The following is a 10426-nucleotide window of genomic DNA, read 5'->3' on the forward strand; positions in this document are numbered from 1 at the left end:
GTTGCCACCCAGGTTGACAGGGTTGTTAAGAAGGCATACAGTGTTTTAGCTTTTATTAATAGAGGGATCGAGTTCCAGAACCGTGAGGCTATGCTGCAGCTGTACAAAACTCTGGTGCGGCCGCACTTGGGAGTATTGTGTACAGTTCTGGTCACCGCATTATAAGAAGGATGGGGAAGCTTTGGAAAGGGTGCAGAGGAGATTTACCAGGATGTTGCCTGGTATGGAGGGGAGGTCTTACGAGGAAAGGCTGAGGGCCTTGAGGCTGTTTTCATTGGAGAGAAGAAGGTTGAGAGGTGACTTAATAGAGACATATAAGATAATCAGAGGGTTAGATAGGGTGGACAGGGAGAATATTTTTCCAAGTATGGGGACGGCATACCTTTAAATTGAGAAGTGATAGATATAGGACAGATGTCAGAGGTCGTTTCTTTACTCAGAGAGTAGTAAGGGTATGGAATGCTTTGCCTGCAACAGTAGTAGATTCGCCAACTTTAAGTACATTTAAGTCATCATTGGACAAGCATATGGACATACAGGGAGTAGTGTAGGTTAGATGGGCTTCAGATTAGTATGATAGGTCGGCGCAACATCGAGGGCCGAAGGGCCTGTACTGCGCTGTAATGTTCTAATTTCTATGTTCTATAACTTGAACATGAATCTGGGCAAATGAACTGTGCCTAGAATCCTATGAAACTCGCTACAAACATCAGAGAGTCTACAGTCTATCAATATCTCTACTTCTTCAGGAGGCTAAGGGAATTCAGCATGTCAACGATGAGTCATAACACTTTTGGCAGATGCACCATAGCAAACATCCTATCCGCATACACCATAGCTTGGTACTGCAACTGGTCTGCCCAAGATCACAAGAAATTACAGAGAGTTCTGAACGCTGCCCCAGTCCATCACAAACCAACCTTCCATCCATTAACTCCATCTACATTTCCTGCTGCCTCAGGAAAGCAACTAACAATCAAAGGACCCTCCCACCCTTTTCCATTGGGCAGAAGATAATAATGTTTGAAAACGTGTGCCAACAGATTTAAAAACAGCTTCTTCCTAGCTATTATCAGACTTATGAACGGATTTTTCTCTGGACCTTTCCTGTAACACTATCTACTGAATTGTGTTCCATTACTCTGATGCACTTAAGCAAGATCTGATTTGTCTTGTTAGCACGCAATGCAATACTGCATCTTGGTAAATGTCAATAATGAATCAAATCAAATTGAGTTAGATAAGATGGTTACTCAAGGAGAGTAAGACTATTAAATGCATTACCTCTCGATTAACTGTTAAACAAACCCAATACTTACCTTACACACAAACCCCAAACCCCTCACACCCTCAGATTTTGACCTGACATTCCTCCAGGACTGAAGAACCACATCCCCGAGCCCTACTCCTCCATCCTGCCACCACCCCCTCCAGCTGAAGCCAATCTGATCCTCTCACCCACCCCCCACCGTTGCTGAGGAACCTGACCCATGACCTGACAGCCCTCCGTCGGACCAGGACACCTCAGACGGAACACCAGTCCTCCCCACTGAACCTGTCCAGCACAAACCGACTTGCCCTCAATGCGTACCTGTCCTCTTGTCACCTTGCATCCTGGCACTCTGCCTAGCTATCATCTTACCCAGCAGGCACAGTAATTGCTGGCCACCTTGGCACTCTACCCTCCTTTACCTGTCTGGCAACTAACACCATAGCATCATCACATTTACTTTTGGGTATTTACTGTTTGAGAGCAACTGCCAGGAAATGTAAATGTCGGAATACAGTGGCTGGCTGCTGTGAAAAGGGGCCACGTTTCACGTTTCTCTGACAATTCCACAGACAGGAGAGCTGTCAGGGTGGATGCATGGCTCTGCATTTCTGAGGGAGAGAGACCGGAACAGACTCTCCATCTTTCCTTATAAAAAAAGACGAGCCAGACCAGTAATCTGTAAAAGTTGAGAGTGTGTTGCTGGAAAGGTACAGCAGGTCAGGCAGCATTCACGGAGCAGGAGAATCGATGTTTCAGGCCGGAGCCCTTCATCAGGAATGAGTTAGATTTTCCTGCTCCTTGGATGCTGCCTGACCTGCTGTGCTTTTCCAGCAACACACTCCAGCTGTGTCTGGAGCAATGGAAGCAGTGAGAAAGGGAGATGGAAACATCAAGCATTGCACCTTCTGCAATTGCAGATGCAACACCTGCCCATTTAATTCCTCCTGCCTCACTATCCAAGGCCCCAGACACAACTTCCAGGTGAGGCAGCGATTTTCCTGCACTTCACTCAATCTAGTCTCCTGTATTTCCTGCTCACAATGTGGTCTCCTCTGCACTGGGGAGATGAAACGCAGACTGGGTGGCTACTTTGCAGAACACCAACATTCTGTCCACAGAAATGATCCTGAGCTGCCAGTTGCCGCCACTTTAATGCATCACCCTGTTCCCTGGACACCATCTCTGCCTCAGGCTTGCTGTCGTGCTCCAGTAAAGCTCAGCCCATGCTGGAAGAACAACACCTCACTTACCGCTTGGGGAACCTCCAGCCTTCTCTGCTCAATATCGAGTTCAATAATTTTAGAACTTTGAACACTTTCTTCCATGTCCTTCACTCACCCCCACACCCCGGGCTATGTCCTGATATGAATTGTTTTCACGTCAGCCAATCGATTCCCACCTACTATTGGTTCCCATTATCAGTGTTTCTTTCTCCCTGGTTTACTATTATCCATCCCTTTGTCTGACTAACTGACTTTCTCTCCCAGTAAGCTCTGTCTCCACCTGTCATTTACGCCACTTACCCCCCACCGTCTTCAGCATTTGTATCACCTTTTCCCAATTATTAGTTCTGTAGCCAGACAGAAAATGGACTCAAAATGTTAACTGTGCTTTCTGTCCACAGATGCTGCCAGACATACTGAGTTTCTCCAGCAATTTCTGTTTCTGTTTCAAATTTCCAGCATCCACAGTTCGTTGTTTTACTAAATTACCTGTTTTGTTTAGGATTAATACCTTTTCATTTCTTATAATTCTGTTTCATGCATTAAATTAAAAAAAAATAGTTTTGCGATGTATTTTTTCCAATTGCAGTTCAAACGGAAACTCCTACCCCTGTTTTACATCTGTGCTTTTGAGAGTTCGTAAATAAATAAGTGCAACAAATAACAGGCCTTGAGTGTTACATTCCTATTGTATGAAACAATTCTTTGGAATATGATTTGGAGGTACCAGTGTTGGACTGAGGTGTACATGAACCTAAGGTCCCAGTTGAGGCCATCCATGGGTACTGAACATGGCTATCAGCCTATGCTCGGCCACTTTGCGTTGTTGCCTGTCCCGAAGTCCACCTTGGAGGATGGTCACCTGAAGGTCAGAGGTCGAATGTCCCGGACCGCTGAAGTGTTCTCCGACTGAGAGGGAACACTCCTGTCTGTTGATTGTTGTGCGTATGTTGCAGTAGCCTCTGCTCGGTCTCACCAATGGACCATGCCTCAGGGCATCCTTGCCTGCAATGTATGAGATAGACAACGTTGGCTGAGTCACATGAGTACCGACCGCGTACATGTTGGGTGATGTTCCCACGTGTAATGGTGGTATCCGTGTCGATACTCTGACACGTCTTGCAGTGTCCACTGTAACAGGGTTGTATGGTGCTGTCCTGAAAGCCAGGCAGTTTGCTGCAAACAATGATCTGTTTTAGATTTGGAGGCTCACACACACGCACACACACACACACACACACACACACACACACACACACACACACACATACACATACACACACACACACACCCTCTTCCATACACTCATACATCAACACCCATGCTCAGACACGTACCCTCTCACAGCCTTATACCCCTTTACACTCACACTCATACTCATACATATACACACACTCTCTTACAGGCACTCATATCCCCCTCCCCTCCCCAAACACGCGCACACGTAAGTTTGTGGGGTGAATTTGTACTTGCAGAATTATATTTTATTTTGCTCAAAAACTGCAGGTATCTATGTAATATTCTGTAAATCCGTTTTTTTTAGAAATTTAATCAGTCTGAACATTGGGGCACAGACAGCCTCACACAGGGCACCTCACACCTTCAATGCAGTATCTGCGCTGACATGGCACCTATTGTTAAAGTTCACTTGGGAATGTAACTTTAAAAAGGTTCTGGGATTTATATGTGAAAGAACTGAAACCAATATGGTCATTCTAAAAGATGAGAGACTTAACAATAAATCCAGGTCTTTTCCAATATATAATCTCAGTTGCATCACACTGTAAAATGTTAGCTATAAATTCTGTGTCTTACGATCTTATACTCCACAACCACCTGACGAAGGAGCAACGCTCCGAAAACTAATGCTTCCAATTAAACCTGTTGGGCTATACCCTGGTGTCGTGTGATTTTTAACTTGGAGTGTGGGCATTGCTAGCTAGGCCAGCATATGTTTCTCATCCTGAGTTGTCTTGAATCACATCACTTCATGCATTGTATGTACAGGTACATCCACAAAGTTGTTAAGGAAGGAATTCCAGAATTTTGACCCAGCCCCCATTGAAAGAATGGTGATATATTTCGGAATCAGGATGGTGAGTGAATGGCAACTTGTAGGCGGTGGTGTTCCCGTGTATCTGGTGCCCTTGTCCTTCTAGGTGGTAGCGGTTGTGAGTTTGGTAGGTGCTGTCAACCCAGTTGTAGTGAGTTGCTGCAATGAATCCTGTGGGTGGTTGTGGTGGATAATGTTAGAGGATGAATTTCAGGAATTTGACCAGTGACAATGATACATTGCTGACCATTCCATCTTCATGGATAATGCTATGCCTGAGGTGAAATGTCCCCTTCATGGGTGAACTCATAGTAGTAAGGATGCAAAGCTCGAGTGTGGAAATATTGCAGGCAGGGTTGTTGGGTATGAGGACACCACTGTACTTCCAAGAGGATGGTTTCCTGGTTCTGGAAAGTCTTGAACTACACATTGCAGTCTCAGGGTAAGGAATCATCCGTTTCAGATGGAGAAGAACAACATTTTGTTCATACAGAGGGTTGTGAACTTTTTCCTGCCCGAGAGGTCTTTGGGTGCTTTGTTGTTGAATCTATTCAATATATATTCCATGTTGACTTTCAGAATAAAGTTTGATAGATTTTAGGATTCAAAAGAATTCAAGGGTTATATACTTGGTAAGGAAAATGCAGTTGCAATAGAAGATTGTACACGTTCTTATGAACTGGCTGAGTAGGCTTGAAGGCCTGAACAGACGACTTATGTTATTTTTCTTATTCTCTTACGAGGCTGGTGGCAGGAATATGGCAAATTTACCTGATTTAGAATCGAACTAATGAGCTGCAGAAACCATGAGAAGCCTCAGATGATGCTGTCTATTCTTGACTGGGAAGGGATCTGCAGCAGGGTGAGAGTCACAGATTCGTAGAGATGTACAGCATGGAAACAGACCCTTCGGTCCAACCCGTCCATGCCGACCAGATATCCCAACCCAATCTAGTCCCACCTGCCAGCGCCCGGCCCATATCCCTCCAAATCTTTCCATTTCATATACCCATCCAGATGCTTTTTAAATGTTGTAATTGTATCTGCCTCCACCTCATTGGACAAATAACATAAAAATAAGGGGTACAATTCTGAAAGAGGTTCAGGGGTAGAGGGTCTGGATGTACATGTGACAGATTATGAAAAGTGGCAGCACAGTTGGAGAGAGGAGGAAGGAAAGCATACGATGTTCTTGTCTTTATTAACAGGAGCACAGGGTACCAGAGCAAGGAGGTGAGGTGGTTCTTGTACAAAGACACTGGTTAGACCTCAGCAGGAGGATTGTGCTCAGTTGAGAGTTCAAGACTAGAGGAGCGATGTAAAGGCACTGAAGAGAGAGTGCAGAAGTTGAGCCATTCCTGGAGGACAAGAGCTCCAGGAATGAGCAACATCAGTTCTGAGATAGGTTGAAGAATTTGGGGGCAGCACAGTGGCTCAGTGGTTAGGACTGCTGCCTCACAGCACCAGGATCCCAGGTTTGGTTCCAGCCTCGGGCCACTGTCTGTGTGGAGTTTGCACATTCTCCCCGTGTCTGCGTGGGTTTCCTCCAGGTGCTCTGGTTTCCTCCCACAGTCCAAAGATGTGCAGGTCAGGTGAATTGGCCATGCTAAATTGTCCATAGTGTTAGGTACACTATTCAGAGGGAAATGGGTCTGGGTGGGTTTCTCTTCGGAGGGTCGATGTGGACTTGTTGGGCCAAAGGGCCTGTTTCCACACTGTAGGGAATCAAATCTAATCTAATAGGAATCTAATCTAATTTAGGACTGTTCTCCCTGTTGCAAAGAAGGCTAAGTGGAAATTTGATCGAGGCTTCATGAACATAGAACATAGATTGTTACAGCGCAGTACAGGCCCTTTGGCCCTTGATGTTGAGCTGACCTGTGAAATTCATCTGATGCTCATCTAACCTACACCATTCCATTATTATCCAAATGCATGTCCAATGCCCATTTAAATGCCCTTAATACCAATGAGTTACTACTGTTGCAGGCAGGCCGTTCCACACCCCTACTACTCTCTGAGTAAAGAAAATACCCCTCATATCTGTCGTAAATCTATCATCCCTCAATTTAAAGCCATGTCCCCTTGTGTTAGCCTTCACCAGCTGTGGAAAAAGGTTCTCGCTGTTCACCCTGTCTAACCCTCTGATTATCATATACGTCTCAATTAAGTCACCACTCAACCTTCTTCTCTTAGTTCCCTCAGACTTTCCTCATAAGACCTTCCTTCCAAAGCAGGCAACATCCTAGTAAATCTCCTCTGAACCTTTTCCAAAGCTTCCACATCCTTCCTATAATGCAGTGACCAGAACGGCACACAATATTCCAGGTGCAGCCTTACCAGAGCCTTGTACGGCTGAAACATGACCTCGTGGCTCTGAGACTCAATCCCCCTACCATTATATATCAATGCACGCATTTGCTCGGTAGTTAGCACTGCTACCTCACAACGCCAGGGACCCAGGTTCAATTTCCACCTCGGGTGAGTGTCTGTGTGGATTTTGTACATTCTCTCTGTGTCTGCGTGGGTGTGCTTTGGTTTTCTCCCACAATCCAAAGATATGCAGGTCAGGTGAATTGGCCATGCTGAAATGCCCATCATGTTGGGTGTATTAGTCAGGAGTAAATGTAAGGTAGGGGAATGGGTCTGGGTGGGTTACTCTTCGGAGGGTCGGTGTGGACTTGTTGGGCCGAAGTGCCTGTATCCGTACTGTAGGGATTCCAATCAAACACCATACGCCTTCTTAATAAGCTATCCGTGTGGGTGGTAAATTTCTGGGATTTATGCACCTGGACACTGAGATCTCTCTGTTCATCTACACTGCCAAGAATTTTACCATTAGCCCAATACTCTGAATTCCTATTACTTCTTCTGAAGTGAACTACCTCACACTTTTCCTGATTAAATACCATTTGCTACTTCTCAGCCCAGCTCTGCATCTCATCTATCTCCCTATGTAACCCACAACATCCTTTGGCACTATTGACAACTCTGCCTACCTTTGTGTTATCCGCGAAATTACTAACCCATCCTCCTACACCCGCATTCAGATCATTTATAAAATTAACAACAGCAGTGGCCCCAAAAAGATCCTTGCGGTACACCTCTGGCAACTGAGTTCCAGGATGAACATTTCCCATCAACCACCACCCTCTGTCTTCTTTCAGCTTGCCAATTTCTGATCCAAACCGCTAAATCACCTCCAATCCTGAAACTCCATATTTTCTACCAAAACCTACCATGTGGAACCTTATCAAACACCTTACTGAAGTCCATATACACTACATCAACTGTGTTACCCTCATCCACTTGTTTTGTCACCTTCTCGAAGAACTCAATAGGGTTAGTTAGGCATGGTTGGAATAGTGCTGGAAAAGTACAGCAGATCAGGCAGCATCCAAGGAACAGGAAAAAAGCCCATTATCAGGAATGAGGCTGGGAGTCTCAGGGGTAGAGTGATAAATGGGAGGGGGTGGGGCTGGGGAAGAGGTAGCTGAGAGTGCAATCGGTGGATGGAGGGGGGGGTAAGGGTGATAGGTCAGAGAGGAGGGTGGAGTGGATAGGTGGGAAGGAAGATGGACAGATGGGCAGGTCATGAGGATGGTGCTGAGCTGCAAAGTTGCAACTAGGGTAAGGTGGGGGAGGGGAAATGAGGAAACTGGTGAAGTCCACATTGATGCCCTGGGGTTGGAAGGTCCTGAGGCAGAAGATGACCCACTTTCACTAAGTTAGGCATGACCTACTCTTCACAAAACCGTGTTGACTATCTCTAATCAAATTATTCCTTTCCAGATGATTATAAATCTTATTTCTTAGAACCTTTTCCAACACCTTACCCACAACCGAAGTCAGGCTCACTGGCCTATAATTATCAGGGTTGTCCCGATTCCCCTTCTTAAACAAGGGACAACATTTGCTATCCTCCAGTCTTCTGGCACTATTCCTGTTGACAATGATGACATAAAGATCAAAGCCAAAAGCTCTGCATTCTCCTCCCTGTCTTTCCAGAGAATCCAAACGTAAATCCCATCTGGCCCAGGGGTCTTATCTATTTTCAGATTTTCCAAAATTGCTAAAATCTCCTCTTTGTCAACCACAATCCCATCTAATTCAGTAGCCAGTATCTCCATATTCTCACTAACATTGCCTTTTTCCAATGTGAATACTCACAAAACATATTCATTGAGCTCTTCCCCTCTGGCCTCAGATTCCACACACAACTTTCTACTACTATTTTTGATGGGCCCTAAACTTACTCTAGTCATTCTTCTATTCCTGATATACCTATAAAAGGCCTTAGGGTTTAAGTCATACAGATGTACAGCATGGAAACAGACCCTTCAGTCCAACTTGTCCATTCCTACCACATATCCTTATTTAATCTCGTCCCATTTGCCAGCATTGGGCCCATATCCCTCTAACCTGTTCCTATTCATATACTCATCCAGATGCCTTGTAAATGTTTGTCATTGTACCAGTCTCCACCACATCCTCTGGCAGCTCATTCCATACACGTACTACCCTCTGTGTGAAAAAGTTGCCCCTTAGGTCTCTTTTATATCTTTCTCCTCTCGCCCTAAACCCTCCAGTTCTGGACTCCCCAACCCAGAAAAAAAATCTGTTTACTCTATCCATGCCCCTCATGATCTTATAAACCTGTATAAACTCATCCCCTCAGCCTCCGGCACTCCAGGGAAAACAGCCCCAGCCTGTTCAGCCTCTCCCTTAAGCTCAAATCCTCCAACCCTGGCAACATCCTTGTAAATTTTTTCTGAACCCTTTCAAGTTTCACAACATTCTTCTTATAGGAGGGAGACCAGATTAGGTAGAAATTGCTCAGAAAAGTATCAAGAATCTGTGGAATTCATTGCCACAGAAGGCTATGGAGGCCAGGACATTGAGTACATTTAAAACAGAGATGGATAAGTTCACAATTGCCAAGGGGATTAAAGGTTATGGGGAGAAAGTGGGAAAATGGTGTTGAAAAACCTATCAGCCATGATTGAATGGCAGAGCAGACTTGATGGGCTGAATGGCCTAATTTTTGCTCCTATGTCTTATGGTCTAAGAACAAGAGAACATAGGTTGGAAATTAAGAAAGTGTAATGTGAGAAAAAAAATAACATTTTCCCAAGAGTGGTTTGGATCAGGAACAGATGTATGCTTTTATCAGATTCAGTTGAGTCAATCAAGAGTGCAGTAGCTAATTATTGCAAAGGCATAGGGAAAAGGCAGGACAATAGCACAAGGTAATGATGCTCCTATGGAGAGCTAGTACCCATTCAATGGGTCAAATGGCCTCATTTTGTTCTATAACTTTGTGATTATGTGACCTGACCTGTCCCAAAGTCCATAAACTGTGATCCTAGGATTAGCGATTATTCCCTGATTAACATTCTGAGGAGCAGTCAGATGCTCACTATGACTAAAGTTTGATTTAAAGGCAGGCAGCTATTGAAAAATAATGTGGACACCGAACAATTTGAGTATGCTCTTGTATTTATTCATTTCCTAATCCTGTGGGAACATTTGGAAAATGCGTGGGTTTCCTCTACGTGCTCCGGTTTCCTCCCACAATCCAACGATGAGCAGGTTATGTGAATTGGCTGTGCTAAATTGTCCCTTAGTGTTCAGGGCTGTGTATGCTAGGTGCATTAGTCATGGGAAATGTAGAGTAATAGGGTAGGGGAATGGGTCTGGATGAGTTACTCTTTGGAGGGTTGGTGTGACTTGCTGGGCCAAATAGCCTATTTCCACACGGAAGTGATTCTATGATGATTCTGTGATTCTATTTGCCAGATCAAAACAGAACAGGAGCTCAATACATTGCAGAAGCAGAAGTCAAACAATGAAGGGAATTGGTGTGAGGTTGGAGCA

The sequence above is a fragment of the Chiloscyllium punctatum genome, chromosome 15 (genome assembly GCF_047496795.1).
Source record: "Chiloscyllium punctatum isolate Juve2018m chromosome 15, sChiPun1.3, whole genome shotgun sequence".
Lineage (NCBI taxonomy): Eukaryota > Metazoa > Chordata > Chondrichthyes > Orectolobiformes > Hemiscylliidae > Chiloscyllium > Chiloscyllium punctatum.